At 40.0% G+C, this 20,159-nt stretch overlaps 1 protein-coding gene across 1 annotated transcript in view; it reads right to left on the bottom strand.

Moving 5' to 3' along the window:
• Positions 1–20,159, bottom strand: part of LOC122563562 (mannosyl-oligosaccharide 1,2-alpha-mannosidase IA) — a 143,940-nt gene that overhangs the window by 57,965 nt on the left and 65,816 nt on the right. The window lies entirely within an intron of this gene.

A 20,159-nucleotide genomic window follows, 5' to 3' on the forward strand; every position in this document is an offset into this window, starting at 1 on the left:
ATTGCAAGGATTTATATTTCAGATATATAAAATGGTGAGATAGAGGCAAGAGTGGACATTAGACCGCTGGAAAATGAAGCTACAGACGTAGTAATAGGAAACAAAGAAATGGCAGTGGAATAGGTATTTTATATCAGTTTTCAGTGGAAGACACAGCTGCATATCAGAAGTGAGGATAGTGGCCATCACTAAGTAGATGGTGGTGGGGAAGCTGAAAAGTCTGATGGTGAATAAATCACCCAAACCAGATGGACTACACCCAGAATTCTGAAGGAGATAGCTCAGGAGATTGTAGGTGCATAGGTGGTAATCTTTCAGGAATCATTTGTGTCAGTGAGGATCCCAGAGGACTGGAAAATGGCTAACCTATTACCCCATTTAAGAAGGGAGGGAGGCAGAAGACAGGAAACTGTAAGCCCATTAGCCTGACATCAGTTATTGGTGAGAGTTTAGAGATTAAAGGGTCTCTTGTGATCAGCTAGAGTGGAGTTCTGCAGGGTTAGTGTTAGGAACACAGCTATTCAGGTTATACAATAACAACTTGAATGAAGAAACAGGACATCACTGCTAAGTTTTCAGATGATGCAAAGACAGGCTAAGGGACAGTTAATGTTGAGGAAGTGGAGATGCTGCAGCAGGACCTGGCCAGGTCAGAAGAGTGTATTTCATCTGTCACTTTGCCCAATGTGGGAAAATGTGAAGCTGTGCACCTTTGTAGGAAGAATAGGGGCACAGAGTATTTGCTAATTGGAGAAAAGTTTCATAAATGTGAGGGCCCCAATTCAGGATTCTCTTAAAGTTAACAAGCAGGTTCAATTGGCAGTTTGGAAGGCAAATGCAACGATAGTATTCATTTCAAGAGATCCAGAGTACTACAGCAGAGATGTACTGCTGAGGCTGTATAATATTGTGGACAGTTTTGGGCCCTGTGTTTAAATAAGGATGTGGAAAGATTGGAGGGAGTCCAGGTGAGATTTACAAGAATAATCCCAGGAATGTTTGGCTTGTCATATAAGGAACAGTTGAGGACTCTGGGTCAGTACTCAAAAGAAGTTTTGAAGGATGAGAGGTGTACTGAGGCCTCTAACAGGATTGAGTGGACATGCAAAAGATATTTCCACTAGTTGGAGAAACTAGGATCTGCGGGCGCAGTCTCAGAATGAAGGGACAACCTTTTGCAACTGAGATATGGAGGAATTTCTTCAGCCAGAGGACGTTTAATCTGTAGAACTCGTTGCCACAGAGGACTGTGGAGATCAAGTCACTGAATGTATTTAATACAACAATAGATTGGTTCTTGATTAGTAACTGAGTCAAGGCTTACAGGCAGAAGGCAGAGAATGGGATGAGAAACATTTCAGCCATGATGGAATGGCAAAGCAGACTCGACGGGTCAAATGGTCCCAAATTCTGTTTCTATATAGAGTCATAGAGATGTACATTTCAGAAACAGACCCTTCAGTCCAACATGTCCATGCCGACCATATATCCCAAACTAATCTAGTCCCACCTGCCAGCACCCAGCCCATATCCCTCTAACCACTTCCTCTAGCAGCTCATTCCATACACGTACCACCCTCTGCCCCTTACGTCTCTTTTATATCTTTCCACTCTCACCCTAAACCCATGCCCTCTAGTTCTGGACACCCCCACCATCCCAGGGAAAAGACTTTGACTATTTATCCTATCCATGCACCTCATGATTGTAAACCCTTCAGCCTCCAATGCTCCAGGGAAAAAAGCCCCAGCCTGTTCAGCCTCTCCCTGTAGCTCAAATCTTCCAATCCTGGCAACATCCTTGTAAATCTTTTCTGAACCCTTTCAGGTTTCACAACATCTTTCCAATAGGAAGGAGACCAGAACTGCACGCAATATTCCAACAGTGGCCTAATCAATGTCCTGTACATCCGCAACATGACCTCCCAACTCCTGTATTCAATAGTCTGACCAATAAAGGAAAGGATACCAAACACCTTCTTCACTATCCTATCTACCTGCACCTCTACTTTCAAGGAGCTATAAACCTGCACTCCAAGGTCTCTTTGTTTAGCAACACTCCCTCAGACCTTTACCATTAAGTGTATAAGTCCTGCTAAGGTTTGCTTCTATAACTTATGACCTTAAATCTCTTCCCTGCCACAAGACCAGCAATGAATACTAACTAATACCATAAAGTTCAAGGGCAATTTATTTGTTCTTTTTTTGCATTCTATGCTTCTATTTATAACTAACTCCAATTCTTATCTCCTTGTCATAGCAGATTTAAACTTTAATGTATATTGACATCAAGGTCTCTCTGCTCACCTACACTTCTCAAAATCATGTCAGCTTTCATATAATGCCTCTCCATTTTAATTCTTCCAAAGCACCTCATTTCTTTATTTGAATTTTATCTGCAATAACTCTAATCATTGCACTGTTCTGCACTTCTCATCCTGAAATCTATGACTATTTCCTTCACTAGCTACTGCTTTGCAATATTTACAACTTTCTGTCAATTATATAATGCAGACCCCTATACCAGAGTTTCAGTTGTTTGTAAACACTTAAGAGTTAATGGGCCCAAAATTGACCCTTGGTTAGACCACTGCAAACCACTCCCATTCTGAAGAACATCCAAACATCATCTGTCGCCTATCACTGAACCAACTGGATATGCATACCACTACTTTCGTATTCATTCCATCAGTTTACAACTCAACAAGTTTCCTGTGTGGTACTGCACCATTTACCTTCCTAAAGTCCATATATACCTCTACAGCACTACTCTGATCAAAATTCTCCAAATTATGTATATCAAAAATTATTGTTGAATCTAATTCTATCACACTTTCAGGCAATGCCTTTCAGATGCCTTACTCACTGGATAAAAGTATTTATCTTTATTTTCACTGGTTTTTTTGGTAATCTTTTTTATTCTAGTTATTGAATCTCCTGTCAGTAGAAGCAACTTCTCCTCAACTACTCTTATCTAAAGTCCTACACCACTGCTACTAGGGAGAACATCATTGAGTCAAAGAGTGTGGTGCTGGAACAGCACAGCCGGTCAGGCAGCATCAGAGGAGGGTCCTGATGAAGAGCTTATGCTCAAAACATTGACTCTCCTGCTCCTTGGATGCTGCCTGACCAGCTGTGCTTTTCCAGCACCACACTCTTTGACTCTCATCTGCAGTCCTCACTTTCTACTAGATCATTGAAGAATATCTATTTCTGAACACCAAATAGATATGAACAATAGAATCATAATGGCACAACAGGAGACCACTTGCCCTTCAATTCTATGCAAACTCTATTTCAGTCAGTATTATTTCTCCATTCTATCCCCTCAGCCCTGCAAATTTATTTCCCTCAACTGCCTATTCGATTTCTTTTCGAAATCATTGATCATCTCCACTTTCATTACTGATGGGAGGAGGAGATGATGTGGAACCGTAAGGATTCAGAGTCCCTATGTCAGAAAATTCCAAAGATTCACAACCCATGTAATGAATGCATTTATTACTTCAACATTACATGGCTGACCCCTTCCAAGACTATGAAATCTGGTTCTCGACTTTGCAGCTGGGGGAACAGTCTTTTAGCAACTAACCTGCCAGCCATTCTAAAAATGATATACTTTTCAATGAAATCACAACTCAATCTTCTGAAACCCAGAACATTTAGGCCCAATCTACTTAAACTTGCTTCAATAGTCAACTCTTTCATCTCAGTATGAATCTAGTTGACCATATATTACTGACTAGGAGAAAGTGAGGACTGCAGATGCTGGAGATCAGAGCTTAAAAATGTGTTGCTGGAAAAGCACAGCAGGTCAGGCAGCATCAAAGGAACAGAAGAATCGACGTTTCGGGCATAAACCCTTCTTCAGGAATCAGGATTCCTGAAGAAGGGCTTATGCCTGAAACATCGATTCTCCTGTTCCTTTGATGCTGCCTGACCTGCTGTGCTTTTCCAGCAACACATTTTTAAGCACACATTACTGACAACGATAATAGAGCAAATGGCTTTTTACAGTAACATTTTATGACTCAGTTCAAATTATGATGCTCTCTGAAAAGTATTTGTATTAAATCAGCAACATTGTGCTCATGATTCAGCTGATCATGATTTATGTTACACTCATATTGCCTCTTATAATTATTGAAAATGGATGAAATATAAATAAATAGGTGGCATTCACTGAAATAAACTAAAAATGCACAAAGAATCACTGAAAAGCAAAACAGCAAAATAGGTTGGGCAAACATTTCCCCAATTTACAATTAAACATTAAGATTAGCAGGAATGGTGCAAACAGCTGTTTCTTTCATTTCTGCACAATCTGATGTTGAAAAACTGAAACAGAAAACACTTTGAAAACTCCAGCATGAAAGTTCCGATAAAAACGTTACATATAAAATATTAACCAATCTTTAAGATCATGATTAATATGCCATGCATGTTTTTTACCCAAACAAGAATGAGATATCATAGTCCCTCTCATGATAAGGAAAATAATTTGAAGCAATTATGAAGAAAATATATAAGCCTTTCATCTACAATTCAGTAACTGATATAGATCTCCAATAATGTGCTCACCTCATTTAAACTCTGAGCCCTTAATCCAAGCCCATTAGGCAACTAGGCCAATACAGTGAAATGAAACACCAGTGAAAATGAATTTTTTAAAGCAGTTTACATTTTCAACTAATCCTTGTAATTATACTTAAAAAGATAACATCCTATGTTAATTCATCTTAACCAGTGAATCATTGCATCCATTAAAATATTAGAAAAATATATTTTCATAAGCTTATTGGTAGCAGCACACTAATACAGTAGCTTAATTCTAAGACCTTAATATTCTACTTACTTACTGTAAATATTGAGTATATGGCTATGAAATAATGTTATAAATTGTATTTTTGAACACTTACTACAATCTTGAAACACCAACAGCAGTCAGATTTAAAAAACTTGTTATTTCTGTTGTAGAATAAATTACAAAGCTAAAGTCTAATCTCTCTGATGCGATCATATTCCTCATCTATGCAATCGCATAACCTAGAACATGTACACTCCTCTTGGAAGCAACCTGAACCTGTCCCTTTCATTAAGCTTGGGCATTTATTTAAACAAAGCTGTGTGGTAGGGTCAGGGAGGATCCAGAACCCGGGAAACATTAATTTGTTGGGAGAAATATCAAAAGATTTATTAAAGTCTGGAGCAGTTTAAAGATAGACTTGGCAGTTTCAGATTTGATGTGATTTCTTGCTTGGATAATACACTGGGTAAAAATTGTTGGGGCTTCCTTATCCATATTTCTCAAGACCACATTAGTTAGATTAATACATGCTAGTTTAGATTTTAACAATGTTGCCCACAAAGTTGCAGGAACAGCAGGCTGAAGGCATTGTTTGGGTCAACACAAAAGTATATATTTTTTAAAATCAATATATTAATAATGGTAAATAAACAGACAAAAGATGTGAAAGAGTGCTTTCATGGGGGTAAATTCAATGCCAAATCAGACGAGAAAAAGAAAAAAAACTGGAAAACTAAGAATGGTTTCAAAGAGATAGGGAAAGTAAGATTTTTTAAAAATGACATTTTAAAATGTCTATTTCAGAGCCAAAAGAACTGAGACTCAAAATGTTTAATTGTTCACTATGAGCAAGAAGGTAACTAGTGGTTTTTAGCAATTATGTCATTAGGATACTTAAACTTAATCACTAGACAACATTCCATGATGCATTTGATTTGCTACTAATATGCAATTGCAGAAACCTCATGGAAGTCACAAACACATTCCATTAAAGATGAAATAACATTTTTGTAATGCTAATTGCAGTCATACAAATTGATCAAGAACTTATATTTTCAAATTCACATGTATCTCTTCCCAGCCAATCAATTCTGGACAACATTTTATTCTCTTCACAAATTCCAGGCCATTATCAGGTTAAAGGATAGGACACCTAGCACTAGAGATGTTGTGTCATTTCTTTTACAAATATGGTATTGAAATGGTGTTTAAAGAAATGGAATGACAGGAAAAATAAAACATTACTTCATTGCAGTCATACTACCTATATGGAGCTAATGCAAACGAATGTTCGGGCATATGAAATCTGGAGGTTGTGTCCTCAACTAATCCCTATAAAATCCAGAAGGTATCAGTGATGGTGATAGAAAACAAGAGAGGAAAAATACCAAAACTTTCCTGAAGTGCATTCCCACAGGAAATCAATGTGCACTCCACACATTCAGAAGTTCAATACAGTCAGTTTATCAGAAGTGTCAACCACGCAATATGAATTGCCTTTTCTAATGGATTGTTATTTTTGTACTAGCACAATGTACTAGCACACTAGCTAAAGTATTCAAAAAGGACAGGTACAGAACAACCTCAATTATCCGAACATCAATTATCCGAAGTTAGGATTATCCGAACAAGATCTCAAGGTTGCATAAAAACACTGTTACCCGAACAGTCCATTATCTGAACTGCGTTATCCGAACAAAATACTCCCCGCCCATTTAGTTTGGGTAATCAAGGTTGTTCTGTATATAACTTTTGAGAAATACGTGAGTTGCAACTGCTTGATGACAAATGAATGCAATCTATGGCGCAATTATACAACTGGGCGGCATGGTGGCACAGTGGTTAGCACTGCTGCCTCACAGCGCCAGAGACCCGGGTTCAATTCCCGCCTCAGGTGACTGACTGTGTGGAGTTTGCACGTTCTCCCCGTGTCTGCGTGGGTTTCCTTCGGGTGCTCCGGTTTCCTCCCACAGTCCAAAGATGTGCAGGTCAGGTGAATTGGCCATGCTAAATTGCCCGTAGTGTTAGGTAAGGGGTAAATGTAGGGGTATGGGTGGGTTGCGCTTCGGCGGGGAGGTGTGGACTTGTTGGGCCGAAGGGCCTGTTTCCACACTGTAAGTAATCTAATCTAATCTAAAACTCGACAGTGTACCGTCAATGATAGTCATCAATTTTTCATTATAAGACTTAACTATTTTAACATTCCTAGTAAGCCTCCATGTTCTAATCGCTGCAGACCCAAGGTAATCCTGAACTCCGATGCCCATTTCCTAATAGACACCAAAACATATTTACACATCACTCTTGTGCTTGTTGATCTATAGTGATTCTCAATTAAAATAAAACTTCAATTTTGAAATTCTCATCCTTGTTTTCATATCTCTTTATGGCTTTCTCCCTCTTCATCTGTAATTTCCTCCAAGATATGTAAAAACACAATGAGCTACTTAATAAGATACAATTGCAACATTTAAAAGACATCTGGATGGGTATACGAATAGGAAGGGTTTGGAGGGGTATGGGCCAGGTGCTGTCAGGTGGGTCTAGATTGGGTTGGGATATCTGGTCGGCATGGATGTGTTGGATCAATGGGTCTGTTTCCATGCTGTACATCTCCATGACTCTATGACAAGAGTCTATGGTGATAAAGATAGTATATTTACACAAAGAGAGGACGGACTAGCTAAAAGGAGACAGAGTTAGGATAAGGAGGGGATTTTTAAAAAGGCAACTTGTAACTAGTGGAACTCCACATTGCAGCCACAATTATCTACAATATACATTAATGACTTGGATGAGGAAAGTGAATATAATGTAGCCAGGTTTGTGGGATACACAAAATAAATGGGAAGGAAGTGGTAAGAATGACACAAATAGTCTGCACAGGGATAGAGACAGATTAGGCAAATGGGGGAAAAACTTGGCAGATGGAAGACAATTTGGTGAAATGTGGAGAACGGCTGAATGTTATTTAAACAGAGAAAGACTGCAGAAAACTATGGGAGAGGGATCTGGGAGTCCTCAACTTGAAATTACAAAAGAGCTAGCATCTAAGTTCAACATGTAATAGAGAAGGCAAATAGAATGTTTCTTCTTCATTTCAAGAGGGAATGGAGTAGGCAGGTTATCCTGGAATTGTACAAAACATTGGTTAATCCACAGCTCGAGTATTATGTACAGTTCTAGAATCCGCATTAAAGGAGGGATATGAAAGCATTAGAGAGGGTGCAGAGGAGATTTACCTAGATGTTGCCTGAGCTGGAGAGTTTCAGTTACGAGGAGAAATTGAACAGACAAGTTTTATTCATTAGAACAGAGGAGATTAGGGGGACATGACTGAAACACACAACATTATGAGGGGCACAGACAGGGTAGACGGGAAGAAAGTATTCTCCTTGATAAAGGGATCAATGACCAGGATCAATCACAGACTTAAGCAAAGGGATAGAAGGTTTAAAGGAGGTGTGGGGGAAACCTTTTTCATCCAGAGGGTGGTGGAAATCTGGAACTCAAATCATTGACAGAGTGGTAGAGACAAAAACCCTTATAACATTCAAGAATTCAGAAAGCTACTGCTTCCAATTAAACCTGTTGGACTATAACCTGGTGTTGTGTGATTTTTAACTTTGTTTTTCAATGCCTCCGTGAAGTGTCTTAGTGTATTTCATTATGTTATGGGTGCTATATAAATACAAGTACTTGTCTATCATTAGAGCTTTCACATTTCTTCATTGCTGAACAAGACAGTTGAATCACAAATTTAGAAATTCAGTTGTACTGAAAACCTTCAATACTAGCCAAAGTTTTTCATCATCTCTCTGGTGTCCATGACATCCTGATGGAGTGAAGATCTAGCCCTTAAGACTTTTTATCATCCAAACTTACAAAAACATTTTACAAATGGGATACAAGTAGTCTCACAGGAAAAGGGTAAACTGGATGAGAGTTTGCTCGCTGAGCTGGAAGGTTCAGTTCAGACGTTTCGTCACCATACTAGGTAACATCATCAGTGAGCCTCTAGTGAAGTGCTGGTGTTATGTTCCGCTTTCTATTTATGCGTTTAGGTTTCTTTTTGGGTGTTTGGTGATGTCATTTCCGGTTATGTTTCTCAGAGGATGGTAGATGGGATCCAGGTCAATGTGTTTGTTGATAGAGTTCCGGTTGAAATGCCAAACTTCTATGAATTCTCATGCATGCCTCTGTCTAGTTTGCCCTAGGATGGATGTGTTGACCCAGTAAAAAGTCCTTCCTCGTCTGTATGTAAGGATACTAGTGACAGTGGATCATGTCTTTTTGTGGCTAGTTGATGTTCATGTACCCTGGTGGCTAGTTTTCTGCCTGTCTCTCCATGTAGTGTTTGTTACAGTCCTTGCATGATTTTTGTAAATGACGTTCATTTTGCTTGTTGTCTGTATGGGTCTTTGAAGTTCATTAGCTTCTGTTTAAATATGTTGGTGGGTTTGTAGGCTGCCATGATGCCAAGAGGTCTGAGTAGTCTGGCAGTCATTTCTGAGATGTCTTTGATGTAGGGTAAAGTGGCTAGGGTTTCTGGGTGTGTTTTGTCTGCTTGTTTGGGTTTATTGCTGAGAAATGGGCAGACTATGTTTATTGGGTACCCGTTCTTCTTGAAAATGCTGTATAGGTGATTTTCTTCTGCTCTTCATAGTTCCTTGGTGCTGCACTGTGTGGTGGCTCATTGAAATGATATCCAAGTGCAGCTTCATTTGTTAGGATAATTGCTTCTGTAGTTTAGTATTTGATCCGTATGTGTTGGTTTCCGGTAGATATGGTATGAAGTTCCTCACTGAGTGTTCGCTCTACTGTGACATTTAGGAATGGCAGTTTGTTGTTCTTTTGTTAATTTTATGCCAGTAAGGATAAAATTTGCAAAGACATGCCAGAGAATTCCTAGAGGCCTGGCACTCCAACCACAACGCCATAAACAAACACATAGATCTAGATGCCATCTATCAACCCCTCAGAAAACGAAAAGAAATGACATCACCACAAACCCCAGGAATCCCATCCAGGAGAAAGATATAAATAGAAAGCAGGAGACAACAGCTTCGCTTCACTTGGAGGTCGCCACTGATGATGTTACCTAGCCAGGTAATGAAATGTCTGGATATCAAACCTACAGCTCAGCGAGCAAACCTACACCCTGTACGTTAGTGTTCCAGGTAGCGAGACTATGGGTCGAAGGGGGGCTCCTGGCTTGTGAATTTTGGGTAGTCCATAGAAGCTTGGTATGTTGGATCCATCTGGTTTCATTTTCTCGAAGTCGATAGTGTTTAATTCTCCCAATTTCTTAAGTTTTGTAAGGTTGTGATTCGGTTTTCTAGTTCTGGGGTTGGGTCTATCGTCACCTGTTGGTAAGGGTCAGTATCTGCAAGCAGTGTGTTTGCTTTCTCGTAGTAGTCTGATTTGTTTAAAATGACTGTCAAGCATCCTTTGTCTGCAGGTAGGATTACAATGTTTTGTCATCTTATGGGTCCTTCTAGTGCTTTCCTTTCTTATGTGTTGAGTGTGTTTCCTTCCTTTTCCCTGCTAAATGTTGGTGCAATTGTCTGTCTGATGGTTTGCTGGATTTCCTCTGAGTTCATTGTCTTTCAGTGTTGCTTCTAATGCTGCTAAGAAATCCTCTTTGTTCACATCTCTGAAGTTGTAATTTAATCCTCTTACTAAGACAGTTTTTTCGGTGTCTATTAGGGGTCAGTCTGATAAGTTTTTTATCCAGGCTTCTGTGTTATTCTTGTGTAAGTTTGTCTAATTTTTTCTGCAAGTCTAGTTTTTTTGTGTTCTGTGTTTGCCAATGTCCAATACCTATGGTTTGTTGTACTGTGTCTGTCCATTCATGGCTTGCCATGTTAGTGACTGAAGTTTTTTTGGTGCGAAATTTCCTGCTTGTATTTACAGAATCAGTTGTGGGCATTGTTAAATCATTTCTCTAAGCATTCTACAGCCGTTTGGTTCTGCGTTTTTTTGGCAAGTGGGAAGTTTGTATTTAATTCATTTCGGTAGTACCGGTTTCCTTAGGCATTCATGCGGAAGTACAGCTGTTCATGGGTGGCGCTCTGTCGGATGGCTTTGGTTTCCCATCTTCCAGCTAGTTTTAGCGTGTTGCACCCATGGTTAGTGAGTTTTGAAAAGATTTGTAGCTCAGGTTGAGGTTCTGGATGTGAGTTTGCTCACTGAGATGGAGGGTTTGGTTTCAGATGTTTCGTCACCATACTGGGTAACATTATCAGTGAGCCTCTGGTGAAGCTCTGGCGTTATGTTCCAGCGTAAACATTGAGGTGTTGCAACGTGTCAACACGAAGAGCACAAAGTCATGTTTATACAACAGAGATTTGGTGGCACTGATGTGTCAAGCACAACACACGAATAGTTTCTCAAAGTTAGGACAAGGAAAAGATCCGAAAAGAGGTATAAAATAGGGGGTGCCGATTTGCTTCACTGAATGCACACTGGCTCTTTTGAAGTGTAATCCAGTTAGTCCCAGTCCTCGGTCTTTACTATTATCCCTGTAAGTATCCTTCAAATATCTATCCAATTTCCTTTTGAAAACTACTACTGAATCTGTTGACACTATCCTATGTGGCTTCAAATCCTTCCCACTCGTGTAAAAATTATTTTCCTAATTTTCCCTAGTCTTTTTCCCAGTCACCATAAATCTGTGCCCCTGGTTATCGATCCTTTAGCCTTTGAAACAGTTACTCTTATTTATTCTACTGTAGATGTACAGCTACTCATTAAGGAAGCAAAACCCCTTTATATTGATGAATATGGTTGTGCTCAGATAAGGGCCAGACAAGGCAATGTATGTTCACTCAATGGCATCCCGCATATGCATACATGTTATATGAGAACAGACTCATCTGATACTCACACCTCCTAACTGTCTCTGACAAAAGGGAATGAGATAAATGAGGCTAGATGTACAATGAAATACATGAGGGGTGTCCTTCCATCACATAGTGTGATGTAAACCAAGTAGTATTGTTTACATTTCCAGAAGCGTGTTTTCAAGACATTAAACTACATGAGATTAAGGCAGGGCAATGCCTGCAGTGTGGTCTTCCAAAATGGCAACACTGGATTCAAATCAGTGCTGCAACTGATTTGCATTATTATTTTGCTGCTCTGCATGCCACCAGCCTGCTGAGTATGCCTGGGGCGGCACGGTAGCTCAGTCGTAAGCACGGCTGACTCACATCGCCATGGTCCTGGGCTCGATTCCAGCCTCAGGCAATTGTCGGTTTGGAGTTTGCACATTGTCCCCCATGGGTTTCCTGCCACAATCCAAAAGATATGCAGGTTAGGTGAATTGGCTGTGGGAAATTACCCGTGGGGCTCAGGGATGTGTAGGTTAGGTGCAGTAGTCAGAGGTAAAAATGTCGGGGAATGGATCTGGGTGGGTTAATCTTTAGAGGGTTGGCATGGACATGTTGGGTCGAAGGGCTTGTTTTCCCACTGTAGGGATTCTATTCTATTACACACCCTTTGTTAACAAGATCTCCTGTGTACTTTCCATTGAAAATGTATACACATGCCTCAGACCCCATTTTCACGTTTTGGTTGGCTGTAGAACACCTAAAAAATGTCTGCTAAACTACATAACTTAAGCTCTCAGTCTTTTGCATCAGAAATTAGCTATGTATCTAGTTTGCCTTCTCAGGTAGAACATTCCTGAATTCTTTCAAAAACAAACTGGGATCTCACTTTGTTTTCTTATATCCAATTTTCATACCGTGGTAACGAATAATAACAAAGTATCTCGGAATTTATCTCTGCAGTTTCTGGAACTTTGCTGAGAATAAACTGGTCACCATATTTCATTAAATCATAGAATCCATACTGTGTAAAAAGCGGCCATTCAGCCCATCAAGTAAGCACCAACACTCCAAACAGCACCCCACCCAGACCGTCACTCTATCCCATAACCTTGCATTTACCACAGCTAATCCACCTAGCTTGCACATTCCTGAACACAATGGGGCAATTTAGCATGGCTAATCCACCTAACCTGCACATCTTTGGAACATGGGAGGAAATGGCAGCACCCAGCAGAAACCCACACTGACATAGGGAGAACATGCAAACTCTACACTGTCACCCAAGGCTGGAATTGAATCTGGGTCCCTGGCACTGTGAGACAGCAGTGTGAACCACTGTGCCACCATGATACCTTCACTTTGTTACAGAGATTCCACTTCAAAGGTTCGCCACTGACTCTTTAATTTATGTACATAAGAATTAGGAGCACAAATAGGCAACTTAGCCCTTCCAGCCTGTCCCACCAGTTAATATAGTCATGGTTGATCTCATCTCAGTTCAATTCCATTTTCCTGCACACGACTCTTAATCCATGACAAATTAAAAATCTATCTCCTCCTTAAACTTATGCAGTGTTCTGGGGAAGTACTGCCCTCTGGAGCAGCGAATTCCACAGATTGAAGACCCTTTCAGTTAATTAATTACTCATCTGTGCTTTAAATCTGCTATCCTTTCACCAAAAACTATGACATCTCATTCTGGACTGTCCCACAGAGAGAATCATCTGCTCTCTGTCTACTTTGTCAATCCCCTTTAGCATCTTGTAGATCTGAATTAGATCTGCTCTCATCTTTCTAAACTTGGATAAGTCTAGGCCGAAACTGCTCAATCTCTCCTCATAAGGTGAGCCTTTCATCTTTGAATTAAATCAGTGCACCTTCTCTGAACAGCTTAAAATGCAATTATATCCTTCCTCAAAGGGACCAAATTGTAAACAGTACTCCATGTACCTTTCGATATCTGATTTAACACTATAAATTAATTTAATGATTATTTTATTAGCTTTACAATAAGAATTAGACCTAGCAGATCTTTAATACAACATCTCAAATTCTGCACAAACTTTCCAAATTTACTTAAATCCACATTTACCAACAGAATGAGCATCATTCATTAAAGATCCTGGGATAAATATTTAAAAAAGGAAAAGGCAGGTCAAAATTATCTTGACCCATATTTTTCACTCAGTCAACACATCTGAAAAATAGATTATTCAATTTCTTGCTGTATGGGATGTCTTGTTATGCACAAACTAGCTTGAACATTTGCTCACTTACCAACAGTACAACTCACTGCAAGGGACAATTTAATACATTATGTGAAATTCCTTTTTACTTGATCACTGACTTAGCATGGAACTGCAATTATTTAAAATCCATGAAGTAAATTTCTATGCTTAAACAGTGAGATAGAAGTTCCGTGTCATAACCTCTTTTGGCAGCCCAATAGAACAGAAGCTGTTTTCACCACTTTTTTTGCCCAAAATCAGTTCTAAAGTATATTTTGTACTACTTTCCCTTCCCTGCAAGTGGTCTACCAAATTGAGAGTGAGCCATAAATTATAATACTCAAATTATAATAAGAGCCAGTGACACCAGTTTCTTGGTTAATCTTTGCAAAGTGCTAAAGTCGAGTTAGACTGAAAATCATAACATTGCTTCCAAAACCATCTGGAACCTGAAAAGTGCAGACAGTCAGGTTGTAAGTTTGCTCACCGGGCTGGTAGATGTGTTCTCAAACATTTTGTCACCATGCTAGGTAACATTAGTGAGCCTCCAATGAAGCACTGGTATTCTGTCCCACTTGGTATTTATGTGTCTCTGCTGTGTTGTGGTAGGTGATATCACTTCTGGTTCTTTTTCTGAGAGGTTGGTAAATGAGATCCAAATCGATAGGTTTGTTAATGGAATTCTGATTTGAATGCCAGGCCTTTAGGAATTCCCGTGCGTGTCTTTGTTTAGCCTGTCCCAGGATGGATGTATTGTCCCAGTCAAACTGGTGTCCCTCTTCATCTGTGTGTATGGATACTAGTGATGGTTGGTGCTCATGTATCCTGGTGGCTAGTTTCCTGCCTGTCTGTCTAATGTAATGTTTGTTGCAGTCCTTGCAGGGTATTTTGTATGTGACATTTGTTCTACTGGTTGTTGGTATGGGGTCCTTTAAATTCATCAGGGGCTGTTTCAGTGTGGTGGTAGGTTGTAGACTAGTCTGGTCGTCATCTTTGAAATGTCTTTAATGTATGGCAGGATGGCTAGAGTTTCTGGGCGTGTTGCGTCTTCTTGTTTAGGTTTGTGTAGGAATCGTGTAGGAAACTGCACATATTGGGTACCCATTGTTCCCGAATACATTGTACAGATGTTTTTCCTTGCTGCTCGTAGTTCCTGGGTACTGCAGCGTGTTTGTTTAAATGATGTCCTGATGCAGCTCAGTTTGTGGGTGTTGGGATGATTGCTCCGGTAGTTGAGTATTTGGTCAGTGTGTGTGGCTTTCCTGAAAACGCTGGTCTGCAGCTCTCCATTGGCTTTTCGTTCTACAGTGACATCTAGGAAGGGGACTCTCTTCCTCTTTGGTGAACTTTATACCAGTATTGTTCACATTTGTGGGTTTGTTCTAATTTGTTGCGTTTCATGATGACAAAGGTGTCATCCACATAGCAGACCCAAAGCTTGGGCTGGATCATGGGAAGGGCTGTTCACCCTAAACTCTGCATAACTGCATCTGCTAAGAGTCATGATATTGGGATCCCATTGATTTGTTTGTAGGTCTTGTCATCAAAGTTGAAGTGGGTCACGTTACTGTCAGGATAAACCCTCCTGCTAAATTTAAAACCAGCAACACAGGTGCAGTAATTTATCCCGTGCAGTAATCTGAAAATTTGAATGGCCAAGAACTATGTAAATTTACAACTTTATTCCTTAAAGTATAACATAGAATAATTGACTAACAACTATTCACAAATCCGTACTCGAACCCATCTTTTACGTTCCCTTCTATAATACTAGCCCGATAAAACTCCCAATTAAAATTTGCAAAACAACACTTCTTATCTCAAAGCAAGGCAGCTTTTGGTTCTTCTATTTGGATCTTCCTGTGTCTTCTTTTCTTCTTAGGGATTTCTGCTTCACAAGTTAGATTGAAAAGGTAGTTCTCCTCCAAATGTTCAATTTTTCCTTGGTCCTGTACCTCAGAACATCGGATTATGTTACTGGCGTTTAAGATTGTCAATATACTCAATTCAAACTTGATTGGAAATTGGTACTTTTCGGGATATAATTTAAACTGATTGGCCTAATTCAAATTATTTTTTATCATTTCCAGGCAACCAGCTACCCCAATAGGTGGAGAAGATTTGGTGGGCGGCATGGTGGCACAGTGGTTAGCACTGCTGCCTCACAGCGCCAGAGACCCAGGTTCAATTCCCGCTGTGTGGAGTTTGCACGTTCTCCCAGTGTCTGCGTGGGTTTTCTCCGGGTGCTCTGGTTTCCTCCCACAGTCCAAAGATGTGCAGGTCAGGTGAATTGGCCATGCTAAATTGTCCGTAGTGTCAGATAAGGGGTAAATGTAGGGGAATGGGTGGGTTGCGCTTCAGCGGGGCGGTGTGGACTTATTGGGCCGAAGGGCCTGTTTCCATACTGTACGTAATCTAATCTAATCTAATTTAAGACTTGGTGCTGTCACTGCTAGCTTTTAACTCTCTTAAAAGGTATAGGTGCTACTGTCTGACTGATGGCGTGCTGGATTTCTTCTTAAGTCTTTCAGGGTGGATTCTAGTGCTGCTAGGAAGTCCTTTTTGTCTGCGTCCCTGTGGTTGAAGTAAATTCATCCCTCATACTAGAACAGTCTGTGTGTGAGTCTCCATGTCTGAGTGTGGTCGATACGACAAGTTCTTTATCCAAGTCTCTGAATTGTCTGTGTTGCTGCTATGCGTGAGCTCGGTCAGTTTTTCCTGTAGGGCTAGTCTTTCTTTGTCTTGGTCCACTGTTGTTTAATGTTCAGGGCTTGTTCTACCGTACTTGGTCATGGTCAGTCGCGTTCGTGTACACAGGTTTTTGGCGCGAAATTTCTCGTTCGTATTTGTGAACCGCAACAAATTAGAAGAAAGCCACAAATGTATAAACAATATCCTTACTAGTATAAAGTTAACCAAAGAGGAGGAGAACAAGACTCCCCTTCCTTGATGTAACAGTAGAACAAAAAGCCTATGGAGAAATGCAGACCAGCGTCCATAGGAAAGCCACACACTGACCAAATACTCAACTACAGGAGCAAATCATCCCAACACCCACAAATTGAGCTGCATCAGGGCATTATTTAAACGAACCATAACACCCTGCAGCTCCCAGGAACTATGAGCAGCCGAGGAAAAACACCTATATAACGTATTTGGGAACGGGTACCCGAAATGCGCAGTCTGCCGATTCCTACGCAACAGACCTAAACAAGACGACAACATGCCCAGAGATTCTAGCCACCATGCCATACATGAAAGACATTTCAAAGATGACGACCAAACCACTCTGGCCCATAGGCATCATGGTAGTCCACAAACCTATCACCACACTGCAACAGCTCCTGATGAATTTAAAGGATCCTATACCAAAAACCAGCAGGACAAACATCATATACAAAATACCCTGCAAGGACTGCAACAAACATTACATTGGACAGACAGGCAGGAAACTAGCCACCAGGATACATGAGCACCAACCATCACTAGTATCCATACACACAGATGAAGAGAGACACCAGTTTGACTGGGACAATACATCCATCCTGGGACAGGCTAAACAAAGACAAAGACACGCACAGGAATTCCTAAAGACCTGGCATTCAAACCGGAACTCCATTAACAAACCTATCGATTTGGATCTCATTTACCAACCTCTCAGAAAAAGAACCAGAAGTGATGTCACCTACCACAACACAGCAAAGACACATAAATACCAAGCAGGACAGGACATGAGCACTTCATCAGAGGCTCACTGATGATGTTACCTCGCATGGTGACAAAACATCTCAGAACAATTCTACCAGCTCAGCAAGCAAACTTACAACCTGATCTACAAATCTTCTCTAAACTCACAGTGCAGAGACCTGCAAAGGCAATTTTTGCAGTTGGGAAATCTTTTTGCAGTGGTTATTTTGGCATCCTCCCTACACACACACCTGGATTTGCTTCTCAGTGCTTCTGATGAGACACCACCGGGAAATTTTCACCCTTCACACTCTCACAGTCAGAGCTTCTCAACAAGTATGCCATTAAATTTGCTAATATCTCCATGTGCCATTATGATGACAAACAAAGAAAAGCTGTACAGGATAGAGCAAAAATGTGTCAGGGAGCACTGAAGGGATGATGGACCTCACTAAATATTTTACCTATTCACAGACTATATAAACACGATCATATAAAGAGCCTTACCAAAGAGATACTGTTATAAAATATGTACTTCAAAGTGACAATTACTATGAGGTGCTACAATCACAATCGTGTCTGTACTACTTTGTTAGTGGCCATTATATAGTGCTGACTGTACTTAATTCTTATGACACAAGATGTAAGCAGCCACAAATCAATTCCTATCATCAGTCAAGGTGGATATTACAAGAGAAGTACAGAATTGATAGAGTTTGGCATAGAACAATAGAATGTCACAACACACAAGGGGAACATTCAGTTCATTCCTATGCTCGCTCTGTGAACAAGTTATCCAACTTCCACCCTTAGTTCTTCCTCATAACCATGGAAATTACTAAATTTCTCTTTGAAAGTTATTATTGAATCTGTGATTGAATTTCAGGCAGTGCATTCTGGGTCACACCTTACTGCATGTTTCCTCCTCATGCTGCCTCTAGGTTTCTTGCTAATTACTTTCATCTCATGTTCTCTGGTAATTGACACTTCTGGGAACAATTTTTCCTTATTTACTCCATCAAACGTCTTCACGAGTTGAATCAAATCTGCCTGAAAAACTCTGTATCCCAAGGAGAATAATTCTAGTTCATTTGTCTCTCCACATAACTCAACATCTCATCCCTGGTAACAGTCTCATTGTATTTTAGGAAGCATTTTGTTATAGCAGTTGTGGCCCAGTTGAGTCAGAAAATTGCAAGTTCAAGGCCTATTACATTACAGCAGTGACTATACTTCAAAATAAAACACAGAACTGTGGATGCTGGAAATCTGAAACAAAAAGAATTTGCTGAAGAAATTCTGCAGGGTTGGCAGCATCTATGGACAGAAAACAAAGTTAACATTGAGTTCTGTGATCATTCTTCAGAACTTGAAATGCTGAAACTCTGTTTTCTCGGAGTTACTCTAGCAATCTGTTTTTGCTGGCTTCAAAAGTACTCCACCGGCTGTGAAGTGCTTTCATGCATCCTGAAGTCACCTAATACATGACAGAAATGGGCATTTTTCTCATTAAAATGCATGCCTAGAATTGACAAGATAGTCTGGCAGGGACCTACTCAGTAGGTTTGGCATAATTTCAGGACCATAGTTAGCTCAATAGACAATTATTACAAATTGAGAATTATTATGAGGGTACAGTGTCTAATCCCAGTTCAGGTTGAGGTATCCTTGAAACTTACCATTTCCTTATACCCCCATGGTAAAATCACAACATAAACCACAGTACAACCACCCTCAAGTAATTGTCTCCTTGCTGTGCCCAAGTAATATTATGGCATAAATCAAGGTTCAGGAACCCTCAAATAACTGAAAAAATTACCTGGAAAAGCAGCATAATTTCCTTGCTTTGTAATCTATGCCTCTAGTTATAAAACCTTTTTTAAACAGCCAACAAAAATTTGTGAAGTTTCACTCAAGATCTCTGTCCATGCACTCCTTTTAATCTGTACTAATTAGCTTCTACTGTATTACACCATAGCAGCAGTGATATTGGACATCTTAATGATGTTCCTGATATCTTTAAGATCTGAGATCACCTGCCATTATTTCAATTACTGAACATGTGGGTTGCGTGACAACATGAAGATCCTACACATTTACGCATTATGCTTGAAATTATCATTGATTTCCAACCATCACAGTCCAGCTTCTCAAATTTTTCAATTAAGTCAATTTCAGGGGGTAGCTAGGGGTCTTAAACTTAAAGTTTGAAAAGAGGCAGGTTGCCATCTTTAATAGAATGCCTTCAATAGAACTGTCATCAGTAGGGAAAAAGGGGATAATATAATTCCTTAAAAATGTCTGGAGTACCTCTGTAGTACATCACATATTTGTAACCCATCATGTCCTTCAAAATCTTGCTTTGCATAAAGGTTGCATTTGGAACATTTTTGGCTAAGCAACAATAGCTGCTTGAAAGCAAAACTACATGGAGAAAAACACCATCACAACTTTCAATTTAAAAAATGCATTTAGAAATACCAGCTGGACATTAAATTTTAACTTCTCCAGAGCCTGAGATTTCCTAGCCATTAAAGTGAATAGGCAGTAAACTTCAGAGTTGGTGAATGTAGAGGTGGAAAACTCCAACCTCCATCTCCAGAA

Source organism: Chiloscyllium plagiosum, unplaced genomic scaffold (genome assembly GCF_037043375.1).
Source record: "Chiloscyllium plagiosum isolate Xiang-an unplaced genomic scaffold, Cpla_swu_hap1 HiC_scaffold_30, whole genome shotgun sequence".
NCBI classification, from domain to species: domain Eukaryota; kingdom Metazoa; phylum Chordata; class Chondrichthyes; order Orectolobiformes; family Hemiscylliidae; genus Chiloscyllium; species Chiloscyllium plagiosum.